Source organism: Heterodontus francisci, chromosome 13 (assembly GCF_036365525.1).
Source record: "Heterodontus francisci isolate sHetFra1 chromosome 13, sHetFra1.hap1, whole genome shotgun sequence".
NCBI classification, from domain to species: domain Eukaryota; kingdom Metazoa; phylum Chordata; class Chondrichthyes; order Heterodontiformes; family Heterodontidae; genus Heterodontus; species Heterodontus francisci.
Window position 1 is genome coordinate 115,610,429 of NC_090383.1, and position 23,842 is coordinate 115,634,270.

Genomic DNA, 23,842 nt, shown 5'->3' on the forward strand with positions numbered 1-23,842 from the left:
CACACACGCATGCACACACACACAAACACACATGCGCACACACACATGCACGCCACGCACACCGTGCACACAGACTGTACACTGCATCATCAAAGAGAATGTACAAAGGAAATTACCTGATCACAGAGACTCCATTTTGTTCAGAACTCTGAGTTATCGAATCCTCCTGTTCCACAGACAACTGCAAATGCCCACAGAGAGGACACAGAAAATATACACTGTAAGAATATTAAACGTGTGGTTAAACAGCATCAATTTGTCTTTAAGGGTAGTGGAAATCTGAACTCACTGCCTAAAAGAAGTGGATGCTGCGGGTGGTCAACTGGAGCTTTCAAGACTGATAGAATTTTGTTGGGTATCAAGGGATACAGAGCAAAGGTGGGTAAATGGAGTTGAGATACAGATGGGCCACGATCTAATTGTACGGCGGAACCGTTTCGAGGGGCTGAATGGCCTCCTTCTGTTCCTGTGGTACTTGTAATATAGGACAGCCTTCAGGATGAGTTCAGACTGAAGCAGCTGGGGAGGGAGATGGAGTCTGGAGATTGTGTGGGATTTTTAAGGAAATGGTATTAGTTTTACCAATTGGAGGAAGGTCTAACTTACCACACCAGTCAGCCGTGGCTGGCCTCTCAGTCAGAAGGTCATGGGTTCAAATCCCACTTCAGAGACTTGAGCACAAAATCTATGCTGTCACTCCCCAATCAGTACTGAGGGAGTGCTACACTGTCAGAGCTGCTGCCTTTTGGATGAGACGTTAAACCGAGACCCTGTCTGCTCTCTCAGGTGAACATAATAGATCCCACAGCACTATTTGAAGAAGAGCAGGTGAGTTCTCCCTGGTATTCTGGGTAAATATTTAACTCTTTAGCAACATCACTATAACAGGTTATCTGGCCGTTATCACATTGCTGTTTGTGGGAGCTTGCTGTGCACAAATTGGCTGCTGCGTTTCCTACAATCACAACAATGACTACTCTTCAAAAGGAATACTTCATTGACTGTAAAACACTTTGGGATATTCTGAGGTTGTAAAAGGTGTTTTATTAATGCATGTCTTTCTTGTTGATATCAGACAGCATTGATGAACTGAAGGTGCTGGTGGAGTGATGGGTATCTTCAAAATATAAATGCAGCTCTATATCAGCTGCATGTATGCTAATCTTGCACATGGCATTAGGGTTAGGGCTAATAATAAACAATATGATCGGCAAATCAGGAATCTGAATATTAATACAGATTCTGTGTTTCTCCCATAGTGGCTGCAGTACCACATTTCTTCACTAGGTAGCAGAAGTGCCTCACAATTGGAAACCTGTCCACTAATTAACAGTGGAGGATTTTTTAATCCTCCCTGACAAGGCCGTGTCTTCTGGAGAAATCATAAACAGGATCAAGAACAAACACACTTAGAGGGAAACTAAACTTCATTAAAAGAAAAAAATTACCTAACTTAGCACGGATAGAGAAAAACATTTCCCTCTGCCAAATGGGCCATATCAGAGGTCATAGATTCAAAATCATTGACAAAAGACCGAGAGTGAGATGAGGAGACATTTTTCACTCAGAGTTGTTGGGATCTGGAATGTTCTGCCTAAAAAGTTGTAGAAAGCTGATTCCATGAATAATTTTAAAAGGGAGTAGGGCAGGTATTTGAGGGCGAGGAACTTATGTCCAGATAAACACCAGGTGGTGGAATAAGTGTGACTTCTCTTCAAAGTGCCAGCATGGGCATGAAGGGCTGAATGTCTTCTTTCTGTGCTGTAGATACTGATGATTCTTACTCGTTTCCTCACAGGTTGTGTCACTTTTTTGCCCATTGTTTTCACACCTCAAGAAGTCATACAGTCATAGAAGAAGGCCATTTGGCCCATCGAGACCATGCAGGAACTCTTTGGTCTCTCTCAGCCCTCCCATCCCCAGCAATCTACAGCTTTTAAAAACCCCAATTTTGGGCTTATCAGCTAATGACTAGCTCCTGATTTACCCTCTCGCCCAATACAATTCTTCCTGGTCTTGCTGTGCTCCTGCACTGTAGGTCTTGGCCCTTCCGCTGGAGCTTCCAAATTACAAAATCTGTTCCCTGTTGACAGAAAGTCAGTTTCTCAAATGGGCAATATTTTAGTGAACAAGTGTTTGATGAACTTTTTAAAAGCAATTTTGGTTTAAGAGCCAAGGCGGGTGGATGGAGTTAGGATATAGATCAGCCATGACCTCACTGAATGGTGGAACAGGTTTGAGGGGCTGAATGGCCTCCGCCTGTTCTTACCTTCCGACAATCAAGTTGGCAGCAGCAGCCCTGGGAATAGATCCCGCGCCTGCTTAACCTATAGGCTGCTGCGGCTCTTTAGTGGCTTAACTGGGCTCCAGGGTTTGTGAATTCTGATTGGATATCTCTGATCTGCAACTCATAATGAATTAGTCACAGCAAAAAGCTCAATTCTAAGTCTGATTGGTTCAGTATGTCTGACTGGAGAGCCAGGTTGGAAAGTATTGACCGGCTCTCGTGTGATAAACTCTATTTACTGACATGCGGTGTTTAGAGCAGAGCTAATTTCAGGTCAAATAATCCTCTCAATTTTCCCTGTTGGGCTATTTGTTAAATGAATTGTGTTTCAGGTATCTGTTCTGGACTAAAAACATTGCAGAGCACAGGAAGATCATGTCTAACAAACTTGATTGAATTTTTCGAGGAAGTGACTAGATGTGCAGATGAGGGTAAAGCAGTTAATGTAGTCTACATGGACTTCAGTAAGGCTTTTGATAAGGTCCCGCAAGGGAGATTGGTTAAGAAGGTAAGAGCCCACGGGATCCAGGGCAATTTGACAAATTGGATCCAAAATTGGCTTAGTGGCAGGAGGCAGAGGGTGATGGTCAAGGATTGTTTTTGCGAGTGGAAGCCTGTGACCAGTGGTGTACCGCAGAGATCGGTGCTGGGACCCTTGCTGTTTGTAGTGTACATTAATGATTTAAACGTGAATATAGGAGGTATGATCAGTAAGTTCACAGATGGCATGAAAATTGGTGGTGTCGTAAATAGTGAGGAGGAAAGCCTTACATTACAGGACGATATAGATGGGCTGGTAAGATGGGCGGAGCAGTGGCAAATGGAATTTAATCCTGAGAAGTGTGAGGTGATGCATTTTGGGAGGACTAACAAGGCAAGGGAATATACAATGGATGGTCGGACCCTAGGAAGTACAGAGGGTCAGAGGGACCTTGGTGTACTTGTCCATAGATCACTGAAGGCAGCAGCACAGGTAGTTAAGGTGGTTATGAAGGCAGATGGGATACTTGCCTTTATTAGCTGAGGCATAGAATATAAGAGCAGGGAGGTTATGATGGAGCTGTATAAAACACTAGTTCGGCCACAGCTGGAGTACTGTGTACAGTTCTGGGCACCACACTATAGGAAGGATGTGATTGCACTGGAGAGGGTGCAGAGGAGATTCACCAGGATGTTGCCTGGGCTGGAGCATTTCAGCTATGAAGAGAGACTGGATAGGCTGGGGTTGTTTTCCTTAGAGCAGAGAAGGCTGAGGGGGGACCTGATTGAGGTATACAAAATTATAAGGGGCATTGATAGGATAGATAGGAAGAAACCTTTTCCCTTAGCAGAGGGGTCAATAACCAGGGGGCATAGATTTAAGGTAAGGGGCAGGAGGTTCAGAGGGGATTTGAGGAAAAATATTTTCACCCAGAGGGTGGTGGGAATCTGGAATACACTGCCGGAAGGGGTGGTTAAGGCAGGAACCCTCACAACATTTAAGAAGTATTTAGATGAGCACTTGAAACGACATAGCATACAAGGCTGCGGGCCAAATGCTGAAAAATGGGATTAGAATAGATAGGCTTGAAGGCCGGCACAGACACGATGGGCCGAAGGGCCTGTTTCTGTGCTGTATAACTCTATGACCCTAAGACTTCATCGAGAGAGATTTTAATACTCAGTCACGATTTACTGATTTTCCTACAGTTAAGACAGACCAGCTCTGAATGTCTGTTTACCCAGGAACCATAGGCTATGTGAGCTGGTGAAAGGAATCTTTGTCACACTCTAACACCAACACTCAATATCAACCCATCTCTAGGATTTAAAGGGTTAAAGTATGGGGACATGTTGCATAAATCTGGCTTGTGTTTCCCCTGAGTTTAGAAGATTGAGGTGGGGGTAATACATTGTTAAAAAGGATTCAAAGGGGAGATATAGACAAGCTATTTCCTCTGGTGGGGGAATCGAGATCAAGAGGACATAATAAAATTAGAGCTGGACCGTTGAGGGGTGATGTCAGGAAGCACTTCTTCACACAGAGGGTGGTGGAAATCTAGAATTCTCTCCCCCAAAAGGCTGTTGATGCTGGAGGGGGGGGATAATTTTTAAAAATTCTTTCATGGGATGTGGGCATCACTGGCAAGGCCAGCATTTGTTGTCCATCTCTAATTCGCTTGAACTGAGTGGCTTGCTAGACCATTTCAGAGGGCAGTTAAGAGTCAACCACATTGCTGTGGGTCTGGAGTCACATGTAGGCCAGACCAGGTAAGGACGGCAGATTTCCTTCCCTAAAGGGCATTAGTGAACCAGACGGGTTTTTTAAATGACAACAAAATGATAGTTTTATGGCGCCATGACTGAGAATGGTTTCCAATTCCAGATATTTATTGATCAATTGAATTTAAATTTCACCAGCTGCCGTGGTGGGATTTGAACCCATGTCCCCAAGGCATTAGCCTGGACCTCTGTATTACTAGTTCAGTGACATTACCACTATTGCCACCATCTCCCCTTCAATTGGCATTCTTGAGACTGATCTTTTTTTTTGGGTAAGGATATCACGGGATATGGAACAATAGATATCAGGGCAGATCGGGCATGATCTAATTGAATGACAGAACAGGCTTGAGGGGCTGAATGGCCACCTCCTGCTCCTAATATTCCTCTCTGATAAAATGAAAGGCTGATGTTGAAACCACACGTAAACCAGACCAAAGTTATGCAACATCTGAAATAACTTTAAACTCCAAGCGCCTTAAGGCAGTCTGCAGACAGCAAAGTGTGTCTGTAATTATGTGAAGTTGTTCAAATTTGAGCCCTCCGCTGGCTCAACGGGCTGGAAATTGTGGCAAATTCCAGTCCAGAAATGCTTAACACATTTGTGCCACATTCACCTGCTGTCTATCTTTTTAATGGCGACATTAACCTGTTTGCATTAGCTTCTCTGTGACAGCGTTGGGCAGAAGGATACTATCCAAAATTGTGATGTGTGCCTCTGCTAATATTTATTATGTTTACGCCAGGTTGCGGGATATATTATTTATATCTGATTTATCTCAGAGCAATGCAGATATCACACTTGTATTAAATCACCAACTGGTTTATTAACAGTACTTTAAAATATATCAGTTCTTACAAGATCTCAGTTCAATGTCTTCACAGAGCAATCAGTGTGGTTTCTGTCGAAGATCCTAGCTGTGTCTTTTAGTTTCACTTTTAACTCTTAAGCTCCATCCATAGGCTTAAACAATCAAACACAGTGAACACAGGTAAGTGGGCAGACTGATGCAATCAAACCCAGATCAATCAAACACTACAATATTGATCACGGTCACTTCTAGGCTAATAAGTCTGTTTGGTCCTCTTACTTCTTGTACCTTACTTTTACCCACGACTGAAACTTTCAGTCCACATTTTCTCCAATCTTGCTGAATTATTGTATGCTTAGAATCATGTGGACTGCTTGGCTCTGGCAGGGTTTGATTCATTATTTTGCTGGCTATATGGAGTTTGTACAGTTCTGGATTTCCTGCTAGCATCATAGGATTAGCTCTGAATATCCGAAAAAGGAAGAATTTGCATTTATATAGCATCTTTCACAACCTCCCAAATGCACTGTTGTAATGTAGAGACCTCGGTTCTGGATCCCTTGTTCTAGATCTCCGGTTTGCATTCCATTTTCTAAGTCTCCTGTTCTGGATCCCATGTAATTGGTCTGATATTCTAGATCCTCGGTTATAGACCTTTGTTTCTGGATCCTCTGTTCTCAATATCCTATTTTAGGTGTCTGCTTGGAACCCCTGTTTTGGATCCCGTGGTATAAGGTCCCCTGTTTTGGGGCCCCTATTCTGCGGTCTGTAGTCCCAGATGCCTGCTGTTCAAACTACCCATCCGAGACGGAAAGGAGGTTAATTCTTGCACTGTCAGATTTACCGATCACTCTAATGAAAAGGTTTATTTATGCACGTCAAGAGATTTTCAAATAAATTTAAGGAGAGCAGGAAGAGGGATGGGCTTAGAATTTCTCTTGTGTACAGACCTTGGCACTTTGTGAAGCACACTGGGCCGCTCTCTCTCTCTCTCTCTCTCTCTCTGTCTGGATGACAGGCAGAGTTGGGACTCAGTGGTCTAAGTGAAGAACAGATACATTTTCCACACAATACCTACACACGACCATCCATTATAAATCTGGTCTCATTTGCGAACTAGCCACAAATAGATGTGAACTAATTCAGCAGTGTAACGTCAGGTAGTCTGTTGAGAAGCTTTTATTGTGCAGAATTCATGACTGACAGTCCATCACCATGGAAAACAACTAAATGCTGCACTGTCCCAGTTACATCTCTCACAGTCCTCTGTATGACTTACCAAATTCAGTTCTCAACATACATCATCTAGACCTATCTCCCACTGACTTTCTTTTGGGCCTCCTTATCTCGAGAGACAATGGATACGCGCCTGGAGGTGGTCAGTGGTTTGTGAAGCAGCGCCTGGAGTGGCTATAAAGGCCAATTCTGGAGTGACAGGCTCTTCCACAGGTGCTGCAGAGAAATTTGTTTGTTGGGGCTGTTGCACAGTTGGCTCTCCCCTTGCGCCTCTGTCTTTTTTCCTGCCAACTACTAAGTCTCTTCGACTCGCCACAATTTAGCCCTGTCTTTATGGCTGCCCGCCAGCTCTGGCGAATGCTGGCAACTGACTCCCACGACTTGTGATCAATGTCACACGATTTCATGTCGCGTTTGCAGACGTCTTTATAACGGAGACATGGACGGCCGGTGGGTCTGATACCAGTGGCGAGCTCGCTGTACAATGTGTCTTTGGGGATCCTGCCATCTTCCATGCGGCTCACATGGCCAAGCCATCTCAAGCGCCGCTGACTCAGTAGTGTGTATAAGCTGGGGGTGTTGGCCGCTTCAAGGACTTCTGTGTTGGAGATACGGTCCTGCCACCTGATGCCAAGTATTCTCCGAAGGCAGCGAAGATGGAATGAATTGAGACGTCGCTCTTGGCTGGCATACGTTGTCCAGGCCTCCAGGTCCCACTGACTAATGCTGCTATTTCAGTGCACTCCCACCTTCCATCCTCCATAAACCTCAGCTCTTCCAAAAATCTGCTGCCCATATCCTAACTCTCACCAGGTCTCATCTCATTCATCCGTCACTCCCTTTGCTCACTGACCTACATTGGTTCCAGTTCTGAAAACATCGCATTTAAAAATTCTCATCTTTGCCTTTAAATCCCTCCATGGACTCGCACCCCCCCCCCCCCCCCTCCCTATCTCTGTACCTTCCTCTAGCCCCGCGACCCTCCGAGATCTCCGCACTCCTCCAAATCCGGCCTCTTGCACGTCCCTGACTTCAATCGTTCCACCATTCAGCTGCCTGGGCCCTAAGCTCTGGAATTCCCTCCCTAAAGCTCTCCGACTCTCCACCTCTCTCTCTATTACTTTAAGATGCTCCTGAAAACCCACCTCTACGACCAAGCTTTTGGTCATTGGCCCTAATATGTGGCTCAGTGTCAAATTTGATAACGCTCCTGTGAAGTACCTTGGGATGTGTTGCTACATTAAAGGCACTATAAAAATTCAAGTTGTTGTTGGTCTCTCACGAGGCTTCATTCACCTGGAAATATGCGGGACAGAGCAGGGTACCTCGGACAGGCGGCCAACAGCATGGGGCTTTGCAGAGGCTTACTCCTAACTGGTTTGGGGGTCTTGGAGAATGTGAACATATACTCTTCACCCAGGGTTATGGAGGATTGCTCCATAGGTGTCTATCCATGAGCAGTTTTATCTCAGGCTAGCCCCTTATGTATACATGCAACTGGGAGAACAGTCTCTGTGACACCAAGAGAATGTCAGCACAAGGCCACAAGAGAAGCGACAGTAAGCCAAGAGTGCCAGTGATTTGGAATAAATACAGACATGGTGCAAATGCACACCAGGGAAGTCAAGTAGTAACATAGGAACAGGGGAGGGCATTCAGCCCCTCGAACCTGTTCCATCATTCAATAAGGTCACGGTTGAATTAGAATTAGAATTAGAACATTACAGCGCAGTACAGGCCCTTCGGCCCTCGATGTTGCGCCGACCTGTGAAACCATCTGACCTACACTATTCCATTTTCATCCATATGTCTATCCAATGACCACTTAAATGCCCTTAAAGTTGGCGAGTCTACTACTGTTGCAGGCAGGGCGTTCCACGCCCCTACTACTCTCTGAGAAAAGAAACTACCTCTGACACCTGTCCTATATCTATCACCCCTCAACTTAAAGCTATGTCCCCTCGTGTTTGCCATCACCATCCGAGGAAAAAGACCCTCACTATCCACCCTATCTAACCCTCTGATTATCTCATATGTCTCTATTAAGTCACCTCTCCTCCTCCTTCTCTCCAACGAAAACAACCTCAAGTCCCTCAGCCTTTCCTCGTAAGACCTTCCCTCCATACCAGGCAACATCCTAGTAAATCTCCTCTGCACCCTTTCCAAAGCTTCCACATCCTTCCTATAATGCGGTGACCAGAACTGCACGCAATACTCCAGGTGCGGCCTCACCAGAGTTTTGTACAGCTGCAGCATGACCTCGTGGCTCCGAAACTCGATCCCCCTACTAATAAATGCTAACACACCATATGCCTTCTTAACAGCCCTATTAACCTGGGTAGCAACCTTCAGGGATTTATGCACCTGGACACCAAGATCTCTCTGTTCATCTACACTACCAAGAATCTTCCCATTAGCCCAGTACTCTGCATTCCTGTTACTCCTTCCAAAGTGAATCACCTCACACTTTTCCGCATTAAACTCCATTTGCCATCTCTCAGCCCAGCTCTGCAGCCTATCTATGTCCCTCTGTACCCTACAACATCCTTCGGCACTATCCACAACTCCACCGACCTTAGTGTCATCCGCAAATTTACTAACCCACCCTTCTACACCCTCTTCCAGGTCATTTATAAAAATGACAAACAGCAGTGGCCCCAAAACAGATCCTTGCGGTACACCACTAGTAACTAAACTCCAGGATGAACATTTGTCATCAACCACCACCCTCTGTCTTCTTTCAGCTAGCCAATTTCTGATCCAAAGCTCTCAATCACCTTCAACCCCATACTTCCGTATTTTCTGCAATAGCCTACCGTGGGGAACCTTATCAAACGTCTTACTGAAATCCATATACACCACATCCACTGCTTTACCCTCATCCACCTGTTTGGTCACCTTCTCGAAAAACTCAATAAGGTTTGTGAGGCACGACCTACCCTTCACAAAACCGTGCTGACTATCGCTAATGAACTTATTCTTTTCAAGATGATTATAAATCCTGTCTCTTATAACCTTTTCCAACATTTTACCCACAACCGAAGTAAGGCTCACAAGTCTATAATTACCAGGGCTGTCTCTACTCCCCTTCTTGAACAAGGGGACAACATTTGCTATCCTCCAGTCTTCCGGCACTATTCCTGTCGACAATGACGACATAAAGATCAAGGACAAAGGCTCTGCAATCTCCTCCCTAGCTTCCCAGAGAATCCTAGGATAAATCCCATCTGGCCCAGGGGACTTATCTATTTTCACACTTTCCAAAATTGCTAACACCTCCTCCTTGTGAACCTCAATCCCATCTAGCCTAGTAGTCTGAATCTCAGTATTCTCCTCGACAACATTTTCTTTCTCTACTGTAAATACTGACGAAAAATATTCATTTAACGCTTCCCCTATCTCCTCTGATTCCACACACAACTTCCCACTACTATCCTTGATTGGCCCTAATCTAACTCTAGTCATTTTTTTATTCCTGATATACCTATAGAAAGCCTTAGGGTTTTCCCTGATCCTATCCGCCAATGACTTCTCGTGACCTCTCCTTGCTCTTCTTAGCTCTCCCTTTAGATCCTTCCTGGCTAGCTTGTAACTCTCAAGCGCCCTAACTGAGCCTTCACATCTCATCCTAACATAAGCCTTCTTCATCCTCTTGACAAGCGCTTCAACTTCTTTAGTAAACCACGGCTCCCTCGCTCGACAACTTCCTCCCTGCCTGACAGGTACATACTTATCAAGGACACGCAGTAGCTGCTCCTTGAATAAGCTCCACATTTCGATTGTTCCCAACCCCTGCAGTTTCCTTCCCCATCCTACGCATCCTAAATCTTGCCTAATCGCATCATAATTTCCTTTCCCCCAGCTATAATTCTTGCCCTGCGGTATATACCTGTCCCTGCCCATCGCTAAGGTAAACCTAACCGAATTGTGATCACTATCACCAAAGTGCTCACCTACATCTAAATCTAATACCTGGTCGGGTTCATTACCCAGTACCAAATCCAATGTGGCATCGCCCCTGGTTGGCCTGTCTACATACTGTGTCAGAAAACCCTCCTGCACACACTGGACAAAAACTGACCCATCTAAAGTACTCGAACTATAGTATTTCCAGTCAATATTTGGAAAGTTAAAGTCCCCCATAACAACTACCCTGTTACTCTCGCTCCTGTCGAGAATCATCTTCGCTATCCTTTCCTCTACATCTCTGGAACTATTCGGAGGTCTATAGAAAACTCCCAACAGGGTGACCTCACCTCTCCTGTTTCTAACCTCGGCCCATACTACCTCAGTAAACGAGTCCTCAAACGTCCTTTCTGTCGCTGTAATACTCTCCTTGATTAACAATGCCACACCCCCCCCCCCCTTTTACCATCTTCTCTGTTCTTACTGAAACATCTAAATCCTGGAACCTGCAACATCCATTCCTGCCCCTGCTCTACCCATGTCTCTGAAATGGCCACTACATCGAGATCCCAGGTACCAACCCATGCTGCAAGCTCACCCACCTTATTCCGGATGCTCCTGGCGTTGAAGTAGACACACTTTAAACCAGGTTCTTGCTTGCCAGTGCCCTCTTGCGTCCTTGTAACCTTATCCCTGATCTCACTACTCTCAACATCCTGTACACTGGAACTACAATTTAGGTTCCCATTCCCCTGCTGAATTAGTTTAAACCCCCCCGAAGAGCACTAGCCTAATGTAGCCTAAATCCATATTCTTGTCTTTGCTCCCTATCCCTTAATATCTCTGGTTAACAATAATCTATCAATCTCAGATTTAAAATTAACAGTTGACCAGCATCAACTACCGTTTGCAAAGAGAGTTCCAAAAATCTATCACCCTATGCATGTCGAGGTGTTTCCAACTTCACTCCTGAAAGAACTGGCTCTAACTTCTAGACCATGTCGCCTAGTCCTGGACTCCCAGCCAGCAGAAATAGCTTCTGCCTATGCACATTATCAGTTCCTCTTAATATCTTAAAAATGAAATAGGTTTTAAGATCGGTCAACATTTTCATTTGTGACTCTTCACCAGCACTGATAGGGTTAGGCTGGACAAGAGTCCTTGCTGAGCTCGATGAGGGGAAGTCAGAATGTGCTGAATGCAGAGCAAAACAGTACATGCACATCAAAAATTCAAATCGAATGACTTTCATGAATGGACAACTCGGGGGTAGGGTCTGGGGGACAAAATAGTCTATTGCTCTCACTGTCCCCGCACGCTGCCCTTGAGGTGGCTGTGGTGGGGAAGAGACGGTTGCCCACCTTCTTCTGGAATGTGTCTTTGCAAAGCAGGTGTGGAAAGAGATGCAGTGGTTTTTGTTGAGGTCCATCCCAAGCAGCTCTGTAACACAGGAGTCTGTGCTCTCCGCCGGGCTGTTCCCAGGGACGCAGACCGAGATAAACATCAACTGCTGCTGGAGGACCATCAACTCGGTGAAAGATGCTCTTTGGTCTGCCCGAAACTTGCTGGTCTTCCAGCGAAAAGTGATGACCACAGCCGAGTGTTGCAGACTGGCACATTCCAAGGTCCAGGACGACGTGCTGAGGGACGCACTAAAGCTTGGGACAGCCACAGCAAAGGCTCAATGGGGAAAGACCATTGTGTAAGGTCCTCCCGCCATAGTGAACCCAGGGTCTGGAACCTGTGTAAAACCCCTCAGGCTGTATATACCAAAATGTTTTTTGCTATATAATGCAAATGTACATTGCATATAAAATGGAATGGCAAGAATTGTGAGGCAACACATGTTTCTGTATTGAAGTAATCTAATCTCTATTGTACTTTCCAAAATGTGAAATTTGAACTGTTTTGTAATGTATTTTTGCAAATTTTTATAAGGTATATTTTTGGAAAAAAAGACTACAATCTACATGGGCTTGACCACGGGTGATTGTAGTTATACTGTCTGCATATCTGTTTAGTGGATAATGAGTTTTAAGTTTCCACAGCGTAACCTGTAGTTGAAGTACATCCAAATAAACGGTTGTGGTTTTTAAAAAAGTCTATTGATAGATTCTGAAGTTCTTGGAATAATGTGTGAAATGTCCGCTTGTCCAGTGATATTTGTCCGTGAGTCAGAAGATTGAGGCTTCATTCCATTTACTTGATCAGAAAATCTCTCCTACAAGGGCCTGGAGATCTGGGTGCATCTATTTTCTGAGGGCTCCTCCCACGCAGGGCACTTAACCTGTACATGAGTGGTAGGGTCCAAGACGCCCTGGACATTGGTGACAGGTCAGTAATCCACAAGGTCTGACAGATGATTCCGGTGTGGGCAAAGGATACCTCTTGTTTATCCTCAGACAATATGGCGAATGCAAACTGTGTGCGCGCTTCTGGACCAACTTCTTGGGCAATTAGGAGACGCACGTGGCACTTGAAAAATGAGCGTTCCACGACCCGATTTCTAGGCCATTGTCTTTTATATTAAGACTTAAGCCACCAGTAATGGAAAGAATAAGTGAGTCGCAGCTACTGCATCGAACAATGAGCCCAAACATGATTCTGTTTCAAAAACAAACAGGTCAAATGTACTGTGCACATTGCTCGCTGTGAGAGCTGCCTCTGCAAGAAGTGGATGCATCTGTCACTAATATGGAGAGGATAATTGTTGCAACAGCACAGTGAGAGAGTGTTACAGAGAGGGTACTTTACACTGAGAGGGAGCTGTACGTCATCTGTCTTCTCCCTCATAGGCTGCAGTAAACATACAGAGTGTCCTAGAGTGCGGCTGGTTCACTCAATGAGGGACATTTTACCCCCCTGCGCCCCCATGACCCCACCTTGAATTTTTGCTGGACGACAGGTCTCTAGTTACTGGTGGTCCAGTGATGGCTCTTTGTGTGTGAGTGTTGGAAAGTTGGTAGATGGTGGGGGACATAGACATTCATGTCCCCCTCTCCCACCAACCTGCAGTGTCCCCCCTCCCCCACCAACCTGCAGTGTCCTCCCCTCCCCCACCAACCTGCAATGACCCCTCCCCCACCAACCTGCAGTGTCCTCCCCTCCCCCAATAAACCTGCAGTGTCCTCCCCTCCCCCACCAACCTGCAGTGTCCCCCTCCCCCACCAACCTGCAGTGTCCTCCCCTCCCCCACCAACCTGCAGTGTCCCCCTCCCCCACCAACCTGCAGTGACCCCCTCCCCCACCAAACTGCAGTCCTCCCCTCCCCCACCAACCTGCAGTGTCCCCCTCCCCCACCAACCTGCAGTGTCCTCCCCTCCCGCACCAACCTGCAGTGACCCCCCTCCCCCACCAAACTGCAGTGTCCTCCCCTCCCCCACCAACCTGCAGTGTCCTCCCCTCCCCCACCCACCTGCAGTGACCCCCTCCCCCACCAACCTGCAGTGACCCCCCTCCCCCACCAACCTGTGAGAGACAAAAAAAGGGGATAAAAATCTGAGGCCAGTTTAGGGTACATGCTGTATGAGGAGAAATTGAGTCGGTTAGGATTATATTCGCTGGAGTTCAGAAGAGTGAGGGGGATCTCATAGAAACCTATAAAATTCCAACAGGACTTGACAGGGTAGATGCAGGAAGGATGTTCCCGATGGTGGGGGAGTCCAGAACCAGGGGTCATAGTCTAAGGATACGGGGTAAACCTTTCAGGACTGAGATGAGGAGAAATTACTTCACCCAAAGAGTGATGAGCCTGTGGAATTCGCTACCACTGAAAGTAATTGAGGCCAAAACATTGTATGTTTTCAAGAAGGAGTTAGATATAACTCTTGGGTTTAAAGGGATCAATGGATATGGGGTAAAAGCAGGAACAGGTTACTGAGTTGGATGATCAGCCATGATCATAATGAATGGCGGAGTAGGCTCGAAGGGCCGAATGGCCTACTCCTGCTCCTATTTTCTATGTTTCTATCTTGGGGAAATTCCTGTCTGACCCGCCCAATGGTGCAGAAGCAAAATTCCAGAAAGGCTGAGGTGGTGAGAGACACAATCCTCCCCCCAGCCGCAGGCCCCGCCAACCCACCCTAACTCCTTGTACCTTCCACTCACAGGAAGACGCCCAACTCCGACCGGAAGACCCACAGCGGACGGACTGACTACCTATTCCACACAACGAGGACCACCTGTAATACGAAGTATTTCCTGTCCTCTAACATAAATTGCTACACTTTCGCAACTAGTTGATCCTCCCCTCAAGGCTGCTTGTGGGACCTCGCACAGAGCACAGCAAAATCCCACAAACTACAATGAGGCAATGACCAGATAATCTGTTTTACGTGATGTTCACTGCACATCCCTTTAAGACCCTCCTTTAAAACCCACCTCTTTTAACCTGCTGCTAATTTCTCCTTCTTTGTGTTTTTGGGATCTTGCTGTGCACAGATTGGCTGCCACATTACAACAGTGACCACACTTCGAAAGTACTTAATTGTCTGTAAAGTACTTTGGGACGTCCTGAGGTTGGGAGAGGTGCTATATAAATGCAAGTTCTTTCTTCCTTTCGCTGTGTGTTTTATTTTCCTTGCATCTTGGGATGAGTCTGTTTAAAGGCACTGTATAAATTCCAGTTGTTGTTGTTGAGTGTAGGGTGGTGGCACGAAGCTACGCTTATTCAATGGCGGTGCCACGATTGGCATAATTGCTAATTCCCAATCTGTGCCCTCAGTCGGGGCAGGAAGCAGAAATATGCAGGTGTGGATCCATCGGGATGCTTCCTGATTACAGCAACTGCAGGGCATCTAGAAAGAATAAAGTACTTGCTTTTATATAGCGCCTTTCACAGCCTCAGGACATGCCAGAGTGCTTTACAGCCAGTGAAGTACTTTTTGAAGTGTAGTCACTGTTGTAATGTAGGAAATGCAGCAACCAATTTGCGCACAGCAAGATCCCACAAATAGCAATGTGTTAATGACCTGATATGTTTCAGTAATATCGGTTAAGGGATAAATATTGGACAGGACACTGGGGAGAACTCATCTGCAAAACAATGCCATGGGATCATTTACCTCTACTTGAGAGGGACAGACTGGGCCTCAGCTTAACCTCATCTGAAGGACAGCACCTCTGACAGTGCAGCACTCCCTCAGTACTACGCTGGGTGTGCAGCCTACATGTTTGACTTCAGGTCCTGGAACCCACAACTCTCGCACTGAGCAGCAAGATTGCTACCAGCTGAATCACGGGCAACACTTCAAAGTGTTGGACAAGGAGACGACACAGAATGATCCTAAAACTGTCAGGCTTGTGACCTGTTTAGTCTGCACGGGAGACGGTTGGGGTGCGTTACCATGACGCTGGCAAGCTGGCACGACACACAACGACGGACGTCAGTGGTGCCCACTCCCCCTTCCCCTGCTCATAATCTCTGATTCAGAGCCGAAAGAGAAAACAAAGGAGAATTTATGAGCGAAGGACACCTGTGTCCTTGATCCACTCGGTTTACTACAGAGTAGGTCTCCCCTGGGATTTATTACATATTCCTGGATCCGTTTGCAGGAGAATTTATGCATGGCAATGTGTCAAGGAGTCCATCAAAACGGAGACAGTTGCATAAAAGGGGGAGCAGAACACGCAGCTTTTGTTATTAAAGAAACAGTGTCTCTGGGAGAACCTTATGCAGCTGAGGTGACCACATTAGTACAAAGCCATGGGGGGATGTGGGGACAGAAGAGATGGGGGAAGGGTGAGCGATGCCATCTGTCAAGTATCTTGTTCCTTCTTCATCCCCGCCCAGAATCCCAGATACCATTGACAATAAACAATGTTGGTTTACAAGGCGGTCGTTAGTGAATCTTCCACTGACCACTGGAACCAAATAACTAGCCTTGGCTCCGGCAGGGGTTTGTTTTGGCTCCAGGAGTTAAAGACAGAGGCTGAGTCTATAAGTCTGACTCGACTTCATTCAGCAGATTTAACATCCTGAATCTTCTCTGCCTCTCTCTAACTTGCTGTTTCTCAATTGGGCTGTTTCCACCTGTGTGTGTCTCTCCAACTCCTCCTTCACCTTGCAAGAGAGACTGGTACTGTGACTGACTCCTTGCACGCACAACCACAACCTCAAATTCTGTCGTCATAGTAATTTGGGTCACCATTCTGAGTGCCCAGCTCAAAGCTAGCATGTAAGGTACTGAGTGACTCCGGTCCTTCATCTTCTTATCTAAGAATGATGTATGGATGCAAATGGCTTGGACTTGCTTGCACCAGAAGCCAGGGGAGGCTATTTGGAGATTATAGACCCCAGCAATAACACCTTATAGGTCAGGAAGTGCTGTGTGGGGATGCTGATTGTCACCTCCTGCCCTGTCTCAGCTGATGAATCAATGCTCCCATGTGCTGAAAATCACTTGGAAGAAGCACTGATGGTGGCAAGAGCACCGATTGTACTCTGGGTGGGGGACTTCAATGTCCATCACCAAAAATGGTTCGGTAGCACCACTATGAAGGACATACCTGCCAGACTGGGCCTGCGGCAGGTGGTGAGGGAAACAACACAAAGGGAAAAAACCTGTTTAACATTGTCCTCACCAATCTAACTGTCACAGATACATCTGCCCATGACAGTATTGGTAAGAGTGACCACTGCACAGCCCTTGTGACGACAAAGTCCCACCTTCACACTGAGGACTATCACCGTGTTAAATGTGATAGATTCAGAACAGATTTTAGCAGCGTAAAACTAGGCATCCATGAGGTGCTGTGGCCATTAACAGAAGAAGAATTATATTTTTCCAGAATCTGTAACCTCATGGCCTGGTACATCCCTCACTCTACCATTACTATCAAGCCAGGGGATCAACCCTGGTTCACAAGAACACAAGAAATAGGAGCAGGAGTAAACCATATGGCCCATCAAGCCTGCTCCACCATTCAATACGATCATGGCTGATCTTGGGTTTCAACTCCACTCTCCTGCCCATTCCCCATATCCCTTGATTCCCTGCGAGACCAAAAATCTATCTATCCCAGCATTAAATATATTCAACGATGGAGCATCCACAACCCTCTGGGGTAGAGAATTCCATAGATTCACAACCCTTTGAGTGAAATAATTTCCCCTCATCTCAGTCCTGAATGAACGGTCCAAATGGAATGTAGAAGATGATGCCAGGAACAGCACCAGACATACCAAAAAATGAGATACCAACCTGGTGAAGCTGCAACACAGGACTACGAACATGCTAACCAACGCCTACACCCCAACGACTGCAGCGGTTCAAGAAGGCAGTTCACCAGTGCCTTCTCAAGGGCAATTAGGGATGGGCAATAAATTCTGGCCTAGCCAACGATGCCCACATCCCCCGAAGGAATAAAAAAAATCTTGGTCTCCTCCTGTGGACCCCAGCATCACCAATGCCAGTCTTCAGATTCACTCCACGTGATATCAGGAAGTGGCTGAAGGCACTGGATACAGCAAAGACAATGGGCCCTGACAACATCCTGGCTGTAGTACTGAAGATTTGTGCTACAGAACTAGCTGCATCCCTAGCCAAGCTGTTCCAGTACAGTTACAACGCTGGCATCTACCTGACAATGTGGAAAATTGTCCAGGTATGCCCTGTACACAAAAAGAAGGACAAATACAATCTGGCCAATTACTGCCCCATTACCCTACTCTCAATCATCAGCAAAATGATGGAAGGTGGCGCTGACAGTGCTATCAAGCGGCACTTGCTCAGCAATAACCTGTTCACTGATGCTCAGTTTGGGTTCCACCAGGGCCACTCAGCTCCTGACCTCATTATATCCTTGGTTCAAACATGGACAAAAGAGCTGAATTCCAGAGGTGAGGTGAGAGTGACTGCCCTCGATATCAAGGCAGCATTTGATTGAGTATGACATCAAGGAGCCCCAGCAAAACTGGAGTCAATGGGAATCAGGGGGAAAACTCTTCACTGGCTGGAACATACCTAGAACACAGGAAGATTGTTATGGCCAGGTGAGGAGGGGGTCTCAGGCTCCCCTTTCGCCCTTCCTCTTGTTTGACAGCAACATGGTTTATTCCTTTTTTAATACAGTGGTTGTGTTTACCACCTCCATGATTGATTGACCTTGTTCCTCTAATATGATTGCAAAAGAACCAATTGGACAGGCTTTCTTGAGTTTAAACAAGAAAGAGGTAAGTTCATTACACTTAACACTCTAATCCAATTTAAAATACTAAAAATATGCTACACCTACAAGCACACATTCACATGAAAGTCACACACAAATAGATTACAGAGGGAAACAGATTTGGTGGTTGGATTAAAGTCCAGAATAAATGGAACTTAAAGTCTGTAAATCAAGTAGTCCTCGGCTGAAGCTGTATTGAAGTCTTCACTGGTCAAAGTGCACTGTGGTTGGCATGCTTTGCTCAGAGTCTTCCTGAAGGCAGAATTGGTAGTTGATTCTCTTCCCCTGGTTGCTGGCTGCAGCGGTCTGTAGGTTTGGAGGGTCCCCAATTACGGCTGGTTCTTTCCTTGATCTTTTCTGGGAGGGAGAGAGAGAGAGAGAGGGAGACACAGGGGAGCAGTCGCCTGCTTCGTTGCTGTATACTCAGTTACTGCCTGTCTGCTGTCTGTGTGACAAAACTTCCAGTTTCTTCAGAGATAAGCAAGCAGTCACATGGTTCTCCCACTCCCCTTTGTTTTTAATGAGATCCAAAGTCTAAAACCCAAGACTCCTCTTGGGTGGTTGCCAGTGTATACCCCCCAAAGAAAGACTTCTCCACTTATGAATGCCTCAGGATAACTTTGAATGACTCGCTAACGAGGATCATCTGACTAATCTACTCAGTTAGCCAAAGCATTGTTCTGGCTGGGCCTCTTGTTAGACTTTTTATCTCCAGTCCAATCTCTTGGTGTTTCAAATGTAAATTGCAGTGGCCATCTTGGCTGCTAGTTTTTAAAAAAGTTAACTTGTAGGATTTTTTCCATTAAATTTCCAACCGATGAAATTAATATGTCCCATTTGGCATATAGGGTTTTCCTAATAAGATTTTTTAACGTAATTCAAATTTCACCATCTGCCATGGTGAGATTCGAATCCTGGTGCATAGAATTCTCCTGACCATGGGAGAGACGTGTGCTCACCAGCCTTGATGACCCATAAGCATAGGTCAGAACCCTAGTGATATTGGACAGGAGACTGCAGCTTTGCATGCGAATGGAAAGCTGCAAGTGGTGAGGGAGAGAGGCATTGTCCTAACTGAATCTTTATTCACCTTGCCGGCCAAGTAGGAGCTGAATGCCAGGGAGAACGAGAGGGCATGCCGGGACGGTGGGGTGCCACAGCTCACATCACTGACGCACTTTGAGGAGCTGGCCTTTGATTTGACCAGAGTGTCAGGCCACAGGGTTGCTGGGCCGGAGAAACAGGGGTCCGACGTAGACAGGATGAAAACATTTCAATGTCCCCAGGTTCTGGGGATGCATGGCAATGACCCCCCATGCAATGAGTTGTCAAAGCATGAGATGTCATGTCATTATTTTTAGCAGCGTGAGCATCTGTTGACTGTCCCAATCTCTCATCATCATCATCTCTTATGTCTCCCACAGGGCCAGCCGCAGAGGGGCAGGAGGTCACACAATGCTAGCAAGTTCATGAGGAGTCAGAGGAGGAAGACACGTTGGAGTCTGCACTGTAACATTTTTCCTGCATACCCTCCCCCAGCGCAAATACTCACATCTCGGTGAGTCCTTGCACGGTATTAGAGAGGGTCACACAGGGTGAAGCACACATCACATCACACCAGGAGGATACGGGAGTGGGGGAGGTGTGGGGTAGAGTCGGCTTTGGCCAATCCCCCTCGGAGGATGGAGGACAGGTGCAGCCTTTTGCGGCACTGACAGACATGTCCAGGTAACTTCTCCGTTGGCGGTAGACCCTCTGCTGGGGGTCTCGTCTTCATTGCCTTCCTGCCCCTCATTCCTGACCCCTGTGTCCCTTTTGCCCATGGGTCTGCCACTGCTCCTGGAGGTGCTGCTCCTCTTCACTACTAGACTCTATCTCAGAGCAGCTTAATCCCATTCCCTATTATGGCCTTCCTTCCTTTCAATTGGAATGTACAATCTTCCTGAGCTCCTCACTCATGAACCTGGGAGATCCGTAAGCAGATGAGCCGTCTAACACAATCCCCCACCCCCCACAAAACCAGCCCTTGTCAACAGCGAGGAAAAATGACAGATGATTCTCCTGACCCTGTGGGACTCCCGTGATTGAGAGCCTTTTCTGATCCTTCCTTCTTTGATCAGCCTCTCGCTGCTGTCCCGCCGTTCCGAGCGTCTCCTCACTTTGCTCGTGCTCCTCCTCCCTATCGTGGTTCGAACCCTGAGTGGATCCTGTGCCTCCAAATGAAAATTCAAGACTGGCCCTTAATGAGCTGACAAGTTCGTTAAGTGGCTTAACTGGCCATTTAACGATGCCGGGCCGGTTGGCTTTTCCAGCTCTTGGCAGAACCTTTTAAACTCGGAGCATGCCGGTTTTATGTCAGGAAACCAGCATGCCGACACGGGGGGGTGGCGGGTTTAACCGCCCGCCCACTCCCGTTCCCAACCTCTCAAGCAAATAGAAATCCCACCCCATGTGTCCGATTGCCACCCATCTCTTCCCTGCTTTTACATGCAGATGCAAAAAAAGAGATTAGCCCACCGACTGGACAGATATGCTGGTGGTTTAAAAATAACTGAATGTTATTCAGTGAGAGACAATCGCACTGTGATAGGAGGTGGAATGGAGGATAATTAATGCCAATTGGACTGGGTAAGAATATCTTAACAACATGGCTTGTTTTTTTTCCCCTTTAACTCTTAAATTGCTATATTACTGTTAGGGTTCCTAATGAGATGAGTAAAGTAGCTAGATTGATAAAGCATTTGGCCAACTTTACTTGCAGCAGTTGTCCACGAGCCTAAAGACTCCATCTTGCCGACGTCATTCTGGATCTAGCCGGTGAGTTAATTGCAAAATCAATCCAGCGCTCCTCCGAGTTAAAGAAATGCCTGTCATTTCCTGTCCTCAAACTGAGAGATCAGTCCAACTATTTTGATTGAAAGCTTGTATTTTTTTTGTCAAGACGCACACTAATGAGAAGGGAAAAATAAGTAGATTTCTAAAGGATTTGGCCAACTTTATACATGCAGCTGTTCCCTGCTAACCTCCACCTTGAAGACTGACGTACTTCATTCCAGGGTTGGCAACTCTGGTTGGACGTATTCCTGGAGGCCTCATCGTCTGACCTTCAGCCTTCCCCTTCCTCACCCTCCAATATTTTTCCAGGGCAAAATGAGCAGAAGTGTTAAAAGTAAATGAAACATTAACGCCCTTTGATTTTCTCCTGCGTTACTCGCTGTGTGTGCCCTGCAGAGTAATCTTCAATTCAGGTAAACTCCAAGACAATCCAGGAAGGTTAGTAACCGTAACAGAGCCCCAGGGTGTGCAGTTAGATTTAACTTAAGTTATCTTATTTACACAACACATACATGAATAAGAAATGCAATCAACATAGTTGCTTTTGGGACCTCTATTATTATTGGCATCAATTGCAATGTACAATGCCAGGGAACAAACATGATCTCTTTTTTGCACTTTGGCTATCTGAGGCCTTTTAGAAGTAAATGAGATATTAAATATGAAGATGTAAATATAACTACAACAACAATTAAAATGTCACAAAGTGCTTCACAGGAGTGCTATAAAACCAAAATTGACCCCTAGCCACATAAGGAGATATTAGGACAGGTGACCAAAGCTTGGTCAAAGAGGTAGGTTTTAAGGAATATCTCAAAGGAGGAAAGAAAGGCAGAGAGGCCGAGAAGAGGGAATTGCAGAGCTTAGGGCTTAGGCAGCTGATGGCACAGCTGATGAGTGAAAGAAAGGGTGTAACCACAAGAGACCAGGATTGGATGAGCACAGAGATCTCAGAGGGTTGTAAGGCTGGAAAAACTGACAGATATAGGGAGGGGTGAGACAATGGAGGCAGCCAAAGACTTGCAGGTTGATAGGTAAATTGGTCATTGTAAATTGCCCCTAGTGTAGGTAGGTGGTAGGAGAATGGTGGGGATGTGGTAGAGAATATGGGGTTAATGTAGGATTAGTATAAATGGGTGGTTGTTGGTCGGCACAGACTCGGTGGGCCGAAGGGCCTGTTTCAGTGCTGTATCTCTAAATAAAATCTAAATAAATAAATTTTAGAACAAAGATGAGAATTTTAAAATTTTAACACCAGTGTCAGTTAGTGAGTGTAAGGACTAGATGCGTGTCAGAATATGGCAAGCTGAATTTTGGATGAGCTCAAGTTTACGGAGGGTAGAAGATGGAAGGCGCCCAGGAGAACAATGGAATAGTTGAGTCTGGAGGCAACAAAGGCATGGATGAGGGTTTCAGTAGGAGATGAGCTGAGGCAAGGTATTATGTTTTGTACCGCAAGCATGAAGAAACTAGACTCACGATTTTTGTGTGTGTAGGCTTTATTCAAGCAGGCTGCCTGGATTTGTCTTTGTTTCACTTTTGTAACCACGCCCCCTCAGGGTTGACACAGAGCAATCAATCATTGGGTAATCAAACACAACACAACGGGCTGAGACGGGTGATGATATGAAGGTGGAAGTAGGCTGTATTAGTGATTGAGAGAATGTGGGGTCGGAAAATAGTTAAGGAAATGGAAAATGTAATGTGGAATATTACTTTATATTAGAACAAAGATAAAAGTTCATTAAGTGTTAATATCAGGTTAATATCAGGACATTATTCACTCAGACATTGAACAACAATAGATTGAGCTCCCTGATAGACTATTGGAAAGGAAATCCCTGGAATCATTTAAAGTGTCATGCAGGCCCCCACCTGTCAAGAATGAGGCACATAATTTCGCCACATGGACATTAAACTTAAAATTGTTGCTGGGAAGAAAAGGGGGCCTAGCACAAGGAATTGCCAGGCCCCTTGCCAGAAAGACCTTTTTTGCATACTAGCAGACAGTGTTGGAACAAAGGAACCAGTCCCTATTCCTCCAATACACAGAAGGTGTGGTCAGACCAGTTTAGTCGCATGACTAACTGGCTGTTGGAGTTTTTTGAATTTGAACTTGCCACAGAGAAATTGAACTTAGAAAGCTGTTTGCTGCTGGACTGGAAAAGACCTCTCTCCTGTCTGCTCCCATCTCTTTTTCACCAGCTTTGGAATCCATTGAAGACACAGGAACCCCAAGAGAGAAAAGTCTCCTACAGTGAACAAGGTTTAAGAAGAATACTGGGTCCCAACGAAAAACAAGTATTACCTACAAACAAGAACTACCTACAAAAGG

General features: G+C 46.0%; 1 protein-coding gene across 1 annotated transcript in view; it reads right to left on the reverse strand.

Annotated features, from left to right (window-relative positions):
• Positions 1-23,842, reverse strand: part of txlnba (taxilin beta a) — a 78,882-nt gene that overhangs the window by 32,552 nt on the left and 22,488 nt on the right. The window lies entirely within an intron of this gene.